The sequence below is a fragment of the Ambystoma mexicanum genome, chromosome 1p (assembly GCF_040938575.1).
Source record: "Ambystoma mexicanum isolate Mex_15411 chromosome 1p, UKY_AmexF1_1, whole genome shotgun sequence".
Classification (NCBI taxonomy): Eukaryota; Metazoa; Chordata; class Amphibia; order Caudata; family Ambystomatidae; genus Ambystoma; species Ambystoma mexicanum.
The window spans coordinates 712,547,566-712,563,084 of NC_090921.1; positions in this window are offsets into that span (position 1 = coordinate 712,547,566).

Here is a 15,519-nt window from a genome sequence, read left to right on the forward strand (position 1 = left end):
CTGGGCTCGCAAAATCTACTAGCCCACTTGCATTGACAAGGAGATTCTATGAAGGTTGGGTACCATTCTTATGGCACTCAACCTTACTGGTGAGCATGGGTTTGCTTGAAACTCGTATTTCACTTTTACTGCAAACAAAATGTGTTTGCAGTAAATGGCAAGTAAAGGTTTCACTGTGCATGGCTGGCTTTTGGATGGCAGCATTGCAACAAATATGAAGTATGCTTATGGTGACATGCACCATTTTACAGAAAGTATTGATAAACCTTTTCTCACCGTCACCATGGGGTTAGTGCATTTCTCTTGGGTAGAACATGTAAACTAATGTACATGCCCTGCAGGTCTAGTGGGATTTTAAATAATTTGTGAGACCTGTATAGGCTCAGAACAGGTGTGGACTGATCAAAAGACTTTGTGACTCCTTAGGACTGTGAATGTAGATAACCCCTGAGGAGGGGGAAATAAGATTAATGTTGTAATAGCGCCAGGAAGGCAATGAGAGGACTATGATCATAAAGGATGGTAAACCACAGTATGGGAAGAGTCTGGCAATATTGTTAGATACCTGTAGTGTTATTTCTTATTACATACGTGCCCAAGGGTTTGTTAATTTTCTTTATATTGCAGTGAACAATGGATAGGGAAACCATCTCTCATTGGCTTTAGGCAATGAATGCCCGAGAACTCTGAGTGCACTGGGTGAAACCCACCTGAGTTTCCATCTTGGATTGTTCCAGCCTAAACCGGCCGGGACAATGGGACCTTATTCAAGGCTGGAAGTGTGTCAGGAGGTGTATAGTATACACCCCTCACCTGAGGAGGACTACATCAAATATCGTCAAACTAGAGCGATTGATCCGGAAGTGGAGGATCACATGATAGCAGGAGACAAGATGGAACCAGAAGATGGACTGCAGATGTACACATTGAACATTATTGTTATGTCTCGGGCAGTGGAGGTCAAACGGATATGATGAGTATTTTGAGGGGCCAGACCATGAGGAAATATAAAGGGAATGCGCCTTGCAGGCAGGTTGGGTTAGTTTGGGAGGTGGGCTAATAGGCTGCTATTTGTTTATATGGTTTGCAAACCTGCAATAAATGTGTCTTGTTTTGTCCATTTCCAATACCACTCCTGAGTCCTTTTGTTTGATTTTACATTCCACAGACATGGGCAATTGATGTTATTCTTTTACAAGTTTAGGTGTATTGTCTTATATCGAGGTCTGACATGTTCTTTCTATCCTTCATTTTCATCCTTCCTTTTATTCTACTAATAGTGTCTGATTAGGCTTTTTCTGTATTTTATGTGCGAGTAACCCCATCTTCTTTCCTTGCCCTTGTCTGTAAATCACTTTTGGTTATAAACCTTGTCTCTGCATTGGTGCCCTGCATGGTGAAAGAGCAGCAAAAATGAGCCATTGTCGGTTCTGAACCTTTCCAGGGTGCACTGATGTGAGGCACTACGAAAGAGCGACACAGACCACAATAAAAGTCTTTCCTTGGTCTACCCTGGTGAGAATTGTAAATGGTCAGCCTAAGCAAGTGCCACTCCCTTCTTAAGGTTGTCTAGATTATTAAAACACATACATTATTCAACCAAAACCAGTTCCATGTGTTAATATCCCAGCAAAAATATCGCCATATTTTTGCGGCGATATTAAGGCATGGAACCTGCGGGGGACACTCCTGCAACCCCCGCATTATTTTTAAAGGAAAGGGGGTCACACCCGCAACGCAGCTCCCAAAAACCCCAAAAAGTATCCCCCCCCCAAAATATCACCCATGGCCGTTTCAGACGACCATATATATGGCGATATTTTTGGTGGGGATAATACGAAGTGATACCACCAAAACGTGTATATTTCTGGATCAATGGCACTATTTCACAAGGGATGATGCCGTCAAGTAATTCCTTGATGGGGGCACATTTGATTTGCATAAAATGTACATTTATGAGGAGCAATGCAGTCCCCTGGAACTAAAATCCACCAGAAGCAATGGGAAGGTTTTTCGAATGGTACACTGAAACCACCAAATGATGTAGCGAGTCACAGACAAGAACACCAAAAGTTGCACACAGGGAATTACAAGATCAACTGAAAGAACTAAAAGGTTACAGAACAAATGGGTCGTGCAGAAATCTAAAAAAGTGTATTGCCGGCTCCATCCATCCTTGAAAGGGGTACACCCACCAAAATCCTCTTCTGAAGATATTCCTGATTATTATAATGCAGCATTATTGAATCCACCACTGACAAACCACTTCCACAGTCATGTGCACCCCCTCTTCAGTTCGACTTTCATCATTCAGGTACCTTATAGATTGGGGATCTCAGATAGTTATGGTACTCTAACCTCTGAGGAGACAAGTTAATCTTTTGATGAGTACCCTAAACCTACACCAAATTCTAGGTCAATAGCTGCAATATATGCCTGGTGCTAGGAGCACGCTAGTGACTGTTCATGCCCCATGGAACTCCACAGTTCTGTGTGACATTGTTCAGCAATTCCCTAAAATACAAGATGACCCTGTTAGGTTCCGAAAAGAACTGCAAGTGATTATAGACTCTTATAATGCAACTTGTGCGGATTTAAACCTACCACTGCAAACTGCTCTTACCCCAGGAACATTTACACTGGATTGACAAAAATGCAATTGGTCTCAAGAACCTTCTTTGTGTTATTTTAGAGATTTACCCTAAGAAAACTGATTGGTTAAGATAAATTCGTGCAAATAAAATAAAAATGAAAATCCAGCTGATCATTTGGAAAGTTTGAAATGTTATTTTGAACACTATTCTGGCATAACTCACTTACTAGAACAAGCAAGGCATGCTATTGTGTCTACATGAGTGCCATACTCTTGCACCCTCTGCTATTCCATTGCATATTCCCATACAGCGAGCTACCATCATGCTTCATAATACCATACGCACATATCTATATAGATGGTTAATGGTCACTTCACAGTAGCCTAACCTTGCACTGCATTTCATGCCCTGGGTCACGTTTCCATGGTTTCTCAAGCACCTACCCACTCCAGCCTCCATCTTCAGAGGACACGTCCCCAATGCTTTCTGTACCATTCTCCATCCTTTGGGTCATATCACTGCCTTTGTAGGGTCTCCCCTTCTTATCCAAGATGCATGGAGACTGCCTCAATTTAAAAGGAAGAGGAACCGGAATAATGCCTTATTTTATTCCCAAACGTATATATTATTTTTCAACTACTACGACAAAGGTGCACTTATGGGATACAATTAATTACGTGCTTCTTTAAGAGACAGCCTCACCATCAATGGAATCGAGTTTTGTAAATAGCGGGAACTGATGTGATCTGGCTTAAACTGACCATCACTCTTTACAATTCTTCTTCTTACACTTACACACCCACACCAACGAAACCACCACCCACACCCATCCTCATTCGCAACACCCGTAAGCTTACCAAAGACTCACTCCTACCCACACTATCCCAGCTATCGAAAAACCCCTCTCACTTTGACCCACTGTCTCTCGACACCCATTACAATACCATGCTCCTCAAAGCACTTGACCTACATGCACCCCTCAAATCCATGGTCCTCAAACAAAAATGCTGCAATAACAGTTGGTTCACTGAAGAGCTACAAGACCTCATAGACAGAAACGTGCGCTTGAACACCATTGGAAAAGACACCCAACCCCTGCTAACAAAATTGCCTTCACCACTACTGTCAACAACCAAAAAAATCACTTATACTCACCAAAGTTAACTTGTACAACACCAGAATCACTGAAACACATTATAACTCCAAAGAGCTCTTCAGAATCCTTAGGGTACTAGAAACTGGGCCCATCCCTCAACTTTGTTCCCGAAAGATAAAGACTGGTGCACATCCATTCAAGCAGCCCTCTCTGACAAAACTCGCAAGTTAACAGAAAAAACTATTGCCAAAAAGCCCCTCTACCAAAAAAAGAATACCCTGCCTCCCCTCCTCCTCTGCCCACCATCCCTCCTTTCCACTTCTCCACAGTTACGTCTCCTGAAGTCACCAAAATCATTCAGCTCCCCAAACCATCCAATTGCAAAGGTGATGTCTGTCGACATCAACAAACTCTGCTCTGAAGCTTCATCCTCACCATCGCTGACTTCATAAATGACACTCTCACCACAGGCGTCATCACCACCTGCATCAAAGACGCGTGGGCCACCCCCCTACTCAAGGAACCGACACTTGACCCTACACTCCCCACCAACTACCGTACCATCACCACAATCCCGTTCCTCCTCAAAATTCTAGACTGTACAGCCTACACACAAATTCAGAATTGTCTTGAATACCCTCACCTACTCATTACTTGCCAATCTGCATTCAGACCCAATCACAGCACAGAAACAGCTCACTTAGAGCTAAAGAAAATCCAACTACACAGCATTTGTGACTCGGGCAAGCTAGCTCTTCTGCTACTCGTCGACCACGACATCCTATGCCAGTATCTCATTTCCAAAGTACACTTTTCCCCAGAGGCTACCTCATGGATAAAATCCTTCCTGAGTGGCTGCATCTCAAACGTGTTATCTGAAGAAGCTGCTGCAGATTATATGCCTGTCCTCTATGGCGTCCCCCAAGGCTCCCCCATCTCTCCTACCCTCTACAACATTTACACAAAGCCCTTGTTTGACCATCTAGACAGTCTTGGCATCTCCTGCACCAACATTGCCAATGACACCCAGATACTACTCCCCCTCACAGACAACTACTCCATTGATTCCTCAACTATAATCCAGATCTACAGCATCATTCAGAACTGGATGTTCGTCACCACCTGTGCCTCAATGATGAAAAAACTGAGCTACTCATTGTAGGGCTAACCAATCGTCCGAAGAACCCAGATCCCGCCTTGTCTGCCTTCACTATTGATGGCAACACCATCCCCGTCTCGAAACACATCAAAACGCTTGGTGTCTACCTGGATGCCGACCTCAACATGACTTCACATGTGAATACCTTCGTTTTATCAGCCGCCTACACTACTAAACTCATTAATCTCAGCAGACAATTCTTCAATCCAGACAATTGCATAACTCTTGCTAGACCCAACATAGGCAGCACACTCGACTACTGTAATGCCCTACTCACAGATACCTTGGCTAGCAAATTGTCTAAACTACAACTACTTCAAAATAATGCCCCCCGAACAGCTTGGGGCACGCGATGCATGGATCACATTACTCAAGCTAGACGCAAAGCACACTGGCTCCCAATCGAAGCCTGCATTGAATTCGAAACTCTAACTCTCACTCATAGATACATCAATGCTACTGCCCCCCCTAGCTTAACCTCTGCCTCGCAAAAAAGCCCACCACACGCCCACTGTGTTCTTCCTCCACCCTCTTGCTGCTCACCCCCAGGTTTAAAAGCACATGAGCTGGAGGGTACAGCCTCACATTCATCACCCCCTCCCTTTGGAACTCCCTCCCGTTGGGTATCAAAGATGAACCTTCTTACCAAACAAAACTTCTCAAAACATGGCTGTTCACAAATGTGGCTACTCTTGCCTCTGTACGCTACGACTCATGCGCATGTTACTTCCTTTGTCTATCTGTATTTATCTAGGTCCTAGCATCCTGACACCAACTGGTTTGGGCGCTACACATATGTAATAAGTAAGAAAATATTTAAAACTGAGTTTTAAATAACTTTAAATTGACAGCAGGACATGCTGAAAGCTTCAGTGTGAAAAGCTTTCTGTATTCAGAGGAAACCTGCCTGCTGCCCTGGGATCATGTGATTGACAGCAAAATACAAACCCAAAGTATTGGTGAGATACAGAGCAGCATTGCATTTCAACAGATGCTGCTTCACTCCCTACAAAGTAAAGCAAAGTGAATTGTCCTGTATTTTAAAGAATGTTGCCATGTTTTCAAAACTAGCACCTTTGCACTACATATGAAGAACATTTGAAGAAATTAGCCCAAATGCAAATTCAAAACTTTATACTAGAGACAACAGGGCTTATTATGAGTCTGGCGCTATAAGGTGAAAATGGTGCTAATTGTATTACCTCCACTTTTACCATACCGCCAAATAAGGAGCCAGCACTAATTCCGGCAGCGGAATTAGCCCTGGTGGAATTACCACCAACATCTGGGCATAATTAGCTCTGGGGCAAATTATCACTGAGATCTAAAATAGTATTTCCGTCGTATTTCAAGTTAAAACACAGCTGAAATACCACTGTAATTCTGCCAAAAATGCAGTGCAGTTACCTCCACCTGAAAGGTGGCGGTAAATGCATACAGGTGATGGAAATCAAGACACAGATGCACCCAATCCACTCAGAAAGGGTACATAAGGCCCACATCTGACATAACACACCAACACCATGCTGCCACTAGCTGTTGCAAAGTGGGACATGCAGCAGCACAGGGCCCAGAGAGGAGGAGGAGACGCATCCAAGAGGAGGGCACATTCTCCAGGTCAGGCCCTCACCCATGACATCAACTGACACTGAGCTGATTACTTCTCTGATGAATCCGGTGGAGTCGTCACTGAGTTCCTAACTGTGACCTCCTCCCATGTGGCCACGGGACGGCAGCCACTACCTGATCCTGACCTGGGGGCGGATATGTGAGGGAGGATCACATGGGGGAGACAACCTCTGGGCAGATGTCATGGCTTCATTGGGTGAGAAATGATATACCCAATTTTTCCTTGAAAACAACCCTCCCATACATAATACCCTCATGGCCTATTTTCACACTTCCACTCATCCTCCTATGAAGAATAGGGAAAACCTTTCCCCACGACCTATAGGCCAACCTTACAACTCTGGTCACCTTTTAAAACTTGTGAAAACACCTTCTCCAGGTACACCTATACATTATCAAGGACTGCCTTGCCATTGAAAACCATTAAGGATGCTTATTCAAGTTCTTCGTTCAAAATGTCAAGAGTGGGCTCCCTTCCCCATAATTACCAAAATACTGGGACGAGGAAGAAGGATCAAGGAATGCAGAGCAAAGGAGACCATAACCCCAGCCAGCATTCTAATAGTTGCTTGCATACATCTATGACTGGGAAATTTAAAGAGCAGAAGCAGAGAGTTGATGTCTGCTGCTGGCAGGAGAGAGCTGCACCTCTCTGCGAGCTCAAGAAAGAGAAAAGCTGAAACCGGCATGGTGGAGCCAGGCGGCTTACTGACGAAGGAGAAAGAAGCTGCTGCGTGAGAAGGAAACACTGCAGGGATGACGCAAAACCAAGAAGAAGCGGGCGTGAGAAGGAAGAAGACAGAAACGCTTTGCACGCTCACCAGAGGAGAATCCAGGAATGCCAACAAGAGCCGGTGAGTCGACCCAGAGACAGCAGAGACACCAGGGCATATCGGCGGCCACACCGAATACAAGTAATTGTAACTCAAGCAACCGAAAGAAAATGAGTGAAAGGATTTAATGTTTAAGGGGGAATTATACTACAAGCAAAACCCTTACAAACATTTGAATGTATACAGTGCAAGTACATGGGAAACTTGGACAGGATAATATATCAAGAAGATACATATTCAAACAAAGTGTTTGTGCAACTCTGGGAGAGGGCAGAGACCCCGTGTGAACAGAAGTTCTGTCAGGAGAGTATAGCAGGTAATTTACGATTGTGTGAATACAAGAAGCCATGGCAGGAGAGTATATCAGGCAATTTACAAGTGAGTGCATATAAGGAGTCTTGGCAGGAGAGTATACCAGGCAAGTTATAAGAAATACACAAGAGGTAAAGACGTCCTGAGAAGAAACATCAAGACTAAAGAAAGGGATTATGTTAATCAAAAGTAAAGGGGTCCTCAGAAGGAACATTAGGACTATGAAAAGGACTGTGTTAACAAGGAGAAGAGGAGTAAAATCATGGCAGAAAAATATGCCAACAATTCTGAAAGAGACAAAAGTACAAAACTAGAGGGTTTTGTGTGCCAGTGTTCTTGCTACCTAATAAAGGCGCAGGAAACTGTTGTTGGTGAAAACACAAGATATTGAAGAGAAATCCAGAGGAAGGGATCCACCCTCTGCAGCAAGGACCTTTATCCTTGAAGAACGTTTGTGTTAGAGCTATTTATTCTTCCTTTACAAACACTTTTCTAAACCTCCCAAAGTTAAAGGCATTACTGTCAGGATCAAGTCCGACTCTGGTAACCCCAGTCTCATATGACAACCGGGGTCTCCTTTCACAGGGAGACTTTCTCCCCGAGAGCGCAGCCTGCAAAGAACGAATAGAACCTGCCAGGCTACATGCTCGGTTGAAAAGACAGGAGCAACCAGCAAAGCTAAAGAGGGGAAATAAAACAAATACAATATATCAGTATTCCTTCTAATCCTTAAACAATATAGGCCACTCCTCCCTCAGACAGTACCCAACTCCTACCTGCTGTGATGTAGCTGGAGACGATTAACCTACTTACAAGCTCCTGCCATGGTAGTCCAGAGAGTCCAGAATAACCAGAAGGAGAAGAGTGTCATAGAGAGTCCCAACAAAGTCTTCTTTGCGAAGGAAACCTGACCTGTACAGCACGAGGGCACAATCTAGGGGCAGGACAGGTCATCCAGTTCCAATATGCAGGAAGATCCCAACGAGAGTCTCTGCGCAGATGACCAGGGAAACAAGGAAAAGTACCAAAAAATCAAGTAAATCCAAGTTCAGTTCCAACAAACAAAATAAGGAAAGAAAAAACAAAAAAAAGTAATCCAGGGCGTAGAAACAAGAACCTGCAGGGAAACCAGGAGGAGAATCCAATAGAATGGCCCAAGAAAGTCACAGCCAACAGAGATTAAGAAGGAGCAGTCTGGGAAACAGAAGCCGAGTTCAGGGGGAGCCAGGAGATCTGACCAAAGGAATTAAGCACCAAAGCAAATAAGAGTAAGGAGGAGTGCAAGAGTGGCTGGTTTACTTGCAGTGGAGGTCACTTGTGCTCCTATTGAAAGCAGTGTTGTGTATCATGAGTGGGGAGTGCTGTCGTGGCCAGAGAGGTGAGTGAGGCTGTGGCTTGGTGATCTCTGCCAGTCTCTGTTTGGTTGCAGGGACGGAGCAGCTGGGATCAGTAGGGTTTGAATCATGGCATGTGGATGGTGTTGGGGGAGTGTGCCGATTGTACGCACGGCGTGCAGGTCAAGAGGGATCAAAGTTGTCTGGCCTCAGGAGGGCAATGTGCGCGTGCACAGTCTAGTGTTCCTGTGAGTTGTAGCAGCTGGTAAGGCAGTCCAAGGCGGTTCGGTGTGAACCCTTAACCTGGAGTGCCTAGTAGAAAGCAAGCTTAGCAGCGGGTCGGGGTTATGCGCAATACTGGGTGAGACAGCGGTGACATAGCTTGTTAGGGGAGGGCGCGTGGAGCATTTTAGAGTAGGGGATGAGAGGGCTGGAGGGAAGAAGAATGATGGGGGACAGATAAGTGGTCTGGAACAAGGGCAGGCAGAAATGTGATCGCAATATAACTGACATCAAAGCAATGCAAATACCTTTGTAAGATGATGGAAGGAAGGCCCTTGTGGCCCGGAGAGGCCCAGACAGGGGTCAGCCTTCTGGGTCAGCTCCTTGCGGCTTCGCATTGCAGCTCGATGGTTCCCCAACACACATGGGGCAGGCTGGCCAATCGGCATGCTCGATCAGAGCAGGTGCCGGGAAGGTAGTCCTCTGCAGATTCAGGGGCGCGGCAACAGTCATTACTGTGTGAAGCTCCTGCTCAGACACACATATGGGATGATGAGGGGCCAGTGCGACCATGCTGGAAATAGCAAGCACTGCTATCTGGGGACATCTGAAAAGAAGTGTGCCCAGAGAGGGGTCAATGGCCTTTTGTGTCGGCCTTCGTGGTTGGCTCCTTGTGGCTTCGCCTTGCAGCCCTCCATAGGACACCTGGTCTTATGCTCACGCTGAGGACTAGTGCTCCGTACTCTGCGGCTCATAGCTGCCTTTCTTAAAGGAACAGTGTTGATTAGAATAGTCCCGGCTTTTCATAAAGGTGCAGTAAGAAGAAATCACGAAGGAAATGTTGATTAACCGGCCACAGCGTGCAAAGATCAAACTTCAGTGTAATGATTGGTCTAGAACAATAGCAGAAAAGGCAGCATACTCAATGAATGTACAATGCCCAATTGACATACAAGCACTGAATGAACTTCCACACTACATGGAACTTTTTCTGGACCCAGTCATTCAAACAATCTTCATAAAACTACGACTAAATATCCTCCCTACCAGATAAAGACTATCCCAAATTCGAAATATACCAAAGGAGGAACATTTCTGCCGCTTTTGTAAGAATAAAGAAATAACAGAGTCTCTCATGATATGCCCTGCACTAGCGGACAAGAGAATCCTCTTTGGAGACCTATTCAAGATTTCAGAACAACAAGAACAAGGCGATTCAAGATGGTTAAAACTCCTCCAAGGCAAAAATAATAAGCTGATATACACAGTTGTACAATTTCTTGACAATATCTTGGAGCTTACACAAGCTGCCTAAAGTAACTCTTTTGTGTCTTTTGGTCCTAGTTTCTTTTTTGAGGATGCAACATAGTGTTCTAATCTGTACATACTGTAAAAGGTCTTACGCAATTTAAATGAAAAGTTTATGTATAAACTATATCATTTTAAATAAAAAAAATATAATAAAGGTACAGTGGCATACCCTAATGTCACCAACTCACCTTGTGTTTACGGTAAAATGTGATGCTCAGTAATTGGATGCTCACAACCTCCTTAGAGGCACAGTGTACGTACGCTGGTATTAAAGTATGGTCAATATCCTTCAATCCAACCGTTAGCAGCAATTCAGCATTTAAGCCTGTATCATTCAATCCCTTCATTGAACCCATTTAAATGGCTTCTTGTAAGGAAAATTAATTCCTGCTCTTTCCTTAAAAAAGGATCCTGGTTGGTTGCTTTTGTAGTTCATATAGGACTATCCATGTAAAGGTGTCATAGGTATGACCTGCCTTAACAACATTTTTGACTAAGATTGCATAAGTCACATTATTCCAAATGCAACTCTTGTGTTCTGTGATCCTAATTCTAACTTTTCTTTCTGCTTTCCCTATATTTAACTTATTGCAGGGTCACCACCATGTCTGTGTTACAATTTGTGAACGCTTTTTGTTGCCACGGATACTGTAACCCGATGCCTATCTCAAGAGTACAAGATGTTTGTTGACAACATTTACATTTGCCACATGTGGTATGTCCCTTAGTCCTACTCGTGCCCCAAAACTCGGGTAGCGACTTATTAGTCTCGTTCTTGAGGCTTATGTCGTACCTCATAACTTGGGGCATTATTACAAGTATGGCAGTAAATCCGTTACTGCCTACTTTACCACTACACTGAATTATAAATCACATCAAATTGGCGGCAATACCGCAGGTGGAATAACCTCTGGTGGAACTTCCCCCAGCGTTAATTCCTACGAGAATTGGTGGAATTACCGCCAGGGCTAATTTCATCGGCAGAATTACCACCAGAAACAAAAAACCTATTCACGCCACATTACAAACGGACAATCAGTGGAAATACTTCAAAAAATCAGCGTTAATTCAGCAAAAAACACAGAACAGTTATCTCCGCTAAAAAGGTGGAGGTAAATGCATACAGGTGAATGAAATCAAGGCACAGGTGCACCAAATCCACACAGGAGTATACATGGGCCACACCTTCCCCCAACACACATCCAAGCAACATGCTGCCACAAGCAGAAGTCGATTATGGCATCCACAACCTCATACTATTCATCCAGCTACAGCAGCATGCAAGACCCCAGCAGGTAAGTAGACATGTACCACAAAGGCGCAGGAGACGTGTGCTGCGGAAGGCACCCATAACACATGTCCGCACATCCCGTTGGAGACTGATGCACAGCCAATTAATGACCCTCTATTGTTTGGACCGTTCCACCATCACAGACCTGCTAACCCTGATCTCGAGAGTGCCATCGCAATCAAAACTGACGCCCCCCACCCCACCTGCTGAAGCTTGTGTCCGTCCTACACTTCTTTGCCACAGGCAGATTCCAGCACACTGTTGGGACACTGCATGGGATGTTCCAGCCCGCTTTCTCAAAGGTGCAGGACCAAGTCCTGGATGCGCTCATTGGGCATTCACATCAGCACATCTTCATGCCCACCACCCAGGCGCAGGTGCACGCAGCAAAGGCACATTTCTACACCATTGCCCATTTCCCCAACACCATAGCGTCATTGTATTGCACACATGTGGATTGGTGCCCCCCTCGCAGGCAATGGAGCAGGCATATCGGAACAGGAAACAGTACCATTCCATGAATGTCCAAATGACATGTGACATAGACCTCACAATCAGCCGCTGCTGTGCCCGATCCTTGAAGCCACACATGATGCCATGATACTGAGGAACAGCACCCTGCCAGCCTAAATGGACACACACAGAGGAGAGCTAACCTGGCTTGTGGGTAAGTAGTAGTCAATCTGAAAAAGACATATCACTGTGGCACACACGGGGAACAGAATGGGGAGTAATGTGACACAACTACAAGTCCCATGATGCATCAACAATAAAGCACTGAACAGGTGACGAGCTGTGCCTGACCTACACCAGTACACATACCAAACTCAGGTGGCCACACAGGACATCCTGGCAATGCAATCAGGGCATCGTCAAACCATTTCCTGACAAAGCATGGTCATAGGGCAGTACATGGCCTACCGCCACATCAATAGCAACAACTGCATTGGTCAGCGCATTGACAAATACTCAATGGATGATGTCTCATACACTGTGAATGACTGCAAGTGTACGATGTAGGCCAATGCCCATCCACTGCATTATAAGCAAGGTGTGTGGTCCACATGCACTGATGTGCGCACATTGGCCAATATCGCATCAGGCCCATATATATGTATGCCGACCCACAAACTGCCATGTCTCACACTGTCCATTCATGTTTTGGAGGTGATGCAGAAAATATGCAGTTACCATGGCTGATGACACCTGTGAGGAACCCTGGTGCACCACAGAAGACATCCTATGATGAGACCCAGAGGAGAACCAGGTCATGCATTGATTTAGATTACTGAAAGCCAGATTTAGGTGCCTCCACCGCACAGGTGGTGCCCTCATGTACAGCCCTGAAAAAGTTGGCAGAATTGTAGTCAAATGTGCAATGTTGCACAACTTGTTCATAAGAAAAAAACATGGTAATGCCTCCAGATGAGGGCCATTCACCCCCGGCTCAGATGAGGAATGATATACGATATATGTTATGTCATTTATAACGCGCCTGTACTTCTAGTGTTTCTAGGCGCGGCAAGACGAGGGAGGGAAGACATAAGGAGGATAAGACAAACAATCTTATTAGGCCTTGCATCATATAGATTGTGCAAGTGCGACAGGGGGAAGGGAGAGAAGAGGTGCCAGGGAGAGGGAAGGGGGAAGTGCAATCAGAGCAGCTATGCTCTGAGTAAGTGCAGTCAGGGCAGCAAGGCTTTGGAAAGTACAAGGATGCAGGGGACTGTAGGGGATACAGTTACATCCCAAAAGTGCATCGCCCGAGGCAATGCAGGGGAACCACATCATGGAGGAGTCTGGTACCCAGTGAGACTCTGAGAGTAGTCAAGCAACCAGTGGGCCAGCAAACAGGTAGGTCAGCAGGGGAGGGAGAGAGAGAAAGCAGAGGAGAACAGGAAGGTCTTTGTTTGCTTACAGAATTTCAGGTGGACCGGCTCAAGTTTGAGAGGGGCATGGAGGCCATTTCAAAGGGAGGCACCTGCAGAGGAGAGAGATCTACTCCCCACTCTGTGCCTGGAGAAGTGTCTGACCCTCAGAGAGTTGGAAGTAGCTGAGCTAAGGGCTCGAGAAGGAAGGTATCTTGGAAGAGAGAGCTGGATCTAGTGCAGGCTCTGGCCCCAGAAAACCTTGTGTACGATGCACATGGTCTTGAACTTGATCCTTGCAGCCACCGGGAGGCAGTGGAGAGATTTGCAGGGCTTGATAGATATGGTCCCCTCACTTGAGACCACGGATAAGTCTCACAGTCCAGTTGCAGAGGGCAGAGAGTAGAGGAGGGCAGACTGAGAAAGAGGCTGGTGCAGTAGTCCAGCCTAGAGAGAACCAGGGCTCTGGAGATAGTGATCTTCTGGGGGAAAGTGAGAAAAGGAGGAATACGTTGATGTTGAATACAGGGTGCCTCAGGACATACATGAGGAGGTGAAGAAAGGACCAATGGTCCGCCAGGACTTCATGGACAGTTTCTTCTAACCTGGCACATATGCACCTCAGACGTCACTTTACATTCACTTAATGCACATGTATCGTCATCATGGAATAAACACTGTACAAATAATCATGACTCAACTGTGTTTAATTTTCCAATTAACTAACCCTGAGCCCCAACACAATCACCAAGCATACAGCCTGAGCCCCAACACAATCACACACCCCACAACCTGAGCCCCAACACAATCACCCACCATACACTTTGAGCCCCAACACAATCGCCCACACCATGAGCCCCAACACATTCACCTACCCCACACCATCAAAATGTCCCATGAGCTGTACACTAGCTCTTCCTTTTGTCACCTTTGTCCGCAGGCAGTGAAGCATGGGATGTGCATCGATTTGAACGCCTAGATCGCGTGCTGACTAACAACCCCTCAGTAGGGGTAGTGGACACTAAACTGCCTTGTACACTGCCCCGAAGGTGTACCATTGTTAGATTGATTCCCGTGGCCATGTTCTTATGTGAGGCCGATATCTGTTCCGCCAGCTCCCACACCCTCTGGCTGATGAGGTTGTTGCTGGCATTGGTATGTAGAGTGCCCTGGCACAGCCGATCGATTGATTGGGACACCTGCCTTGCAGCCCCCTGGAATACACGGCACATAGCCTGTGAATGCACAATTGCTCTTGCGCTACTTCATGCATCTCAGTCTGATGTTGCTCTATCCCCTCCAGACGCTCCCAAATGGCCTGAAATGTGGGGACCTCACACTAGCTGAGGGGATTGTCATGGGCCAGACTGACATTGTCAGATGAACAGTGAGGTTGCTCTGGCTGGTCATCTGAGGATGAGTGGTGCTGGAATTGTAGTGCACAGTGGGATGACAGGGTGGGTGAGGACTGCATGGTCGAGAAAAATGCCTAACGGGGGAATGAGGTTGACTGAAGATGGGTCAGGGCGACGGTGACTGCACGTGGCAAACTTTCGTCCACACTCAGGCCGGTGTATGTTTCGCTAGTTTCCACAGTAGTGGTGGCATGTGCTCCTGTTGTGGGTGGATTTGCAGGCTCACTATTGGCCTGGGTAGGCCTTCCAGTTGTGTCCTTTGCACCAGTGGCAATGGATGCGGATGGCACTGTCACTCCTTTCCTGGGTAAACTCCTGGAAAAGCTGGCCATCTCCCAGCTTAATCTTCACACTGAATCTGTTGGTTGTCTCCATGACCATCAGTCTGACTTCAGAGCTACCAAAAGCATGGAAACTGCTCTCCTGAACATCCTTGAAGATCTCCTTTCTAAAGT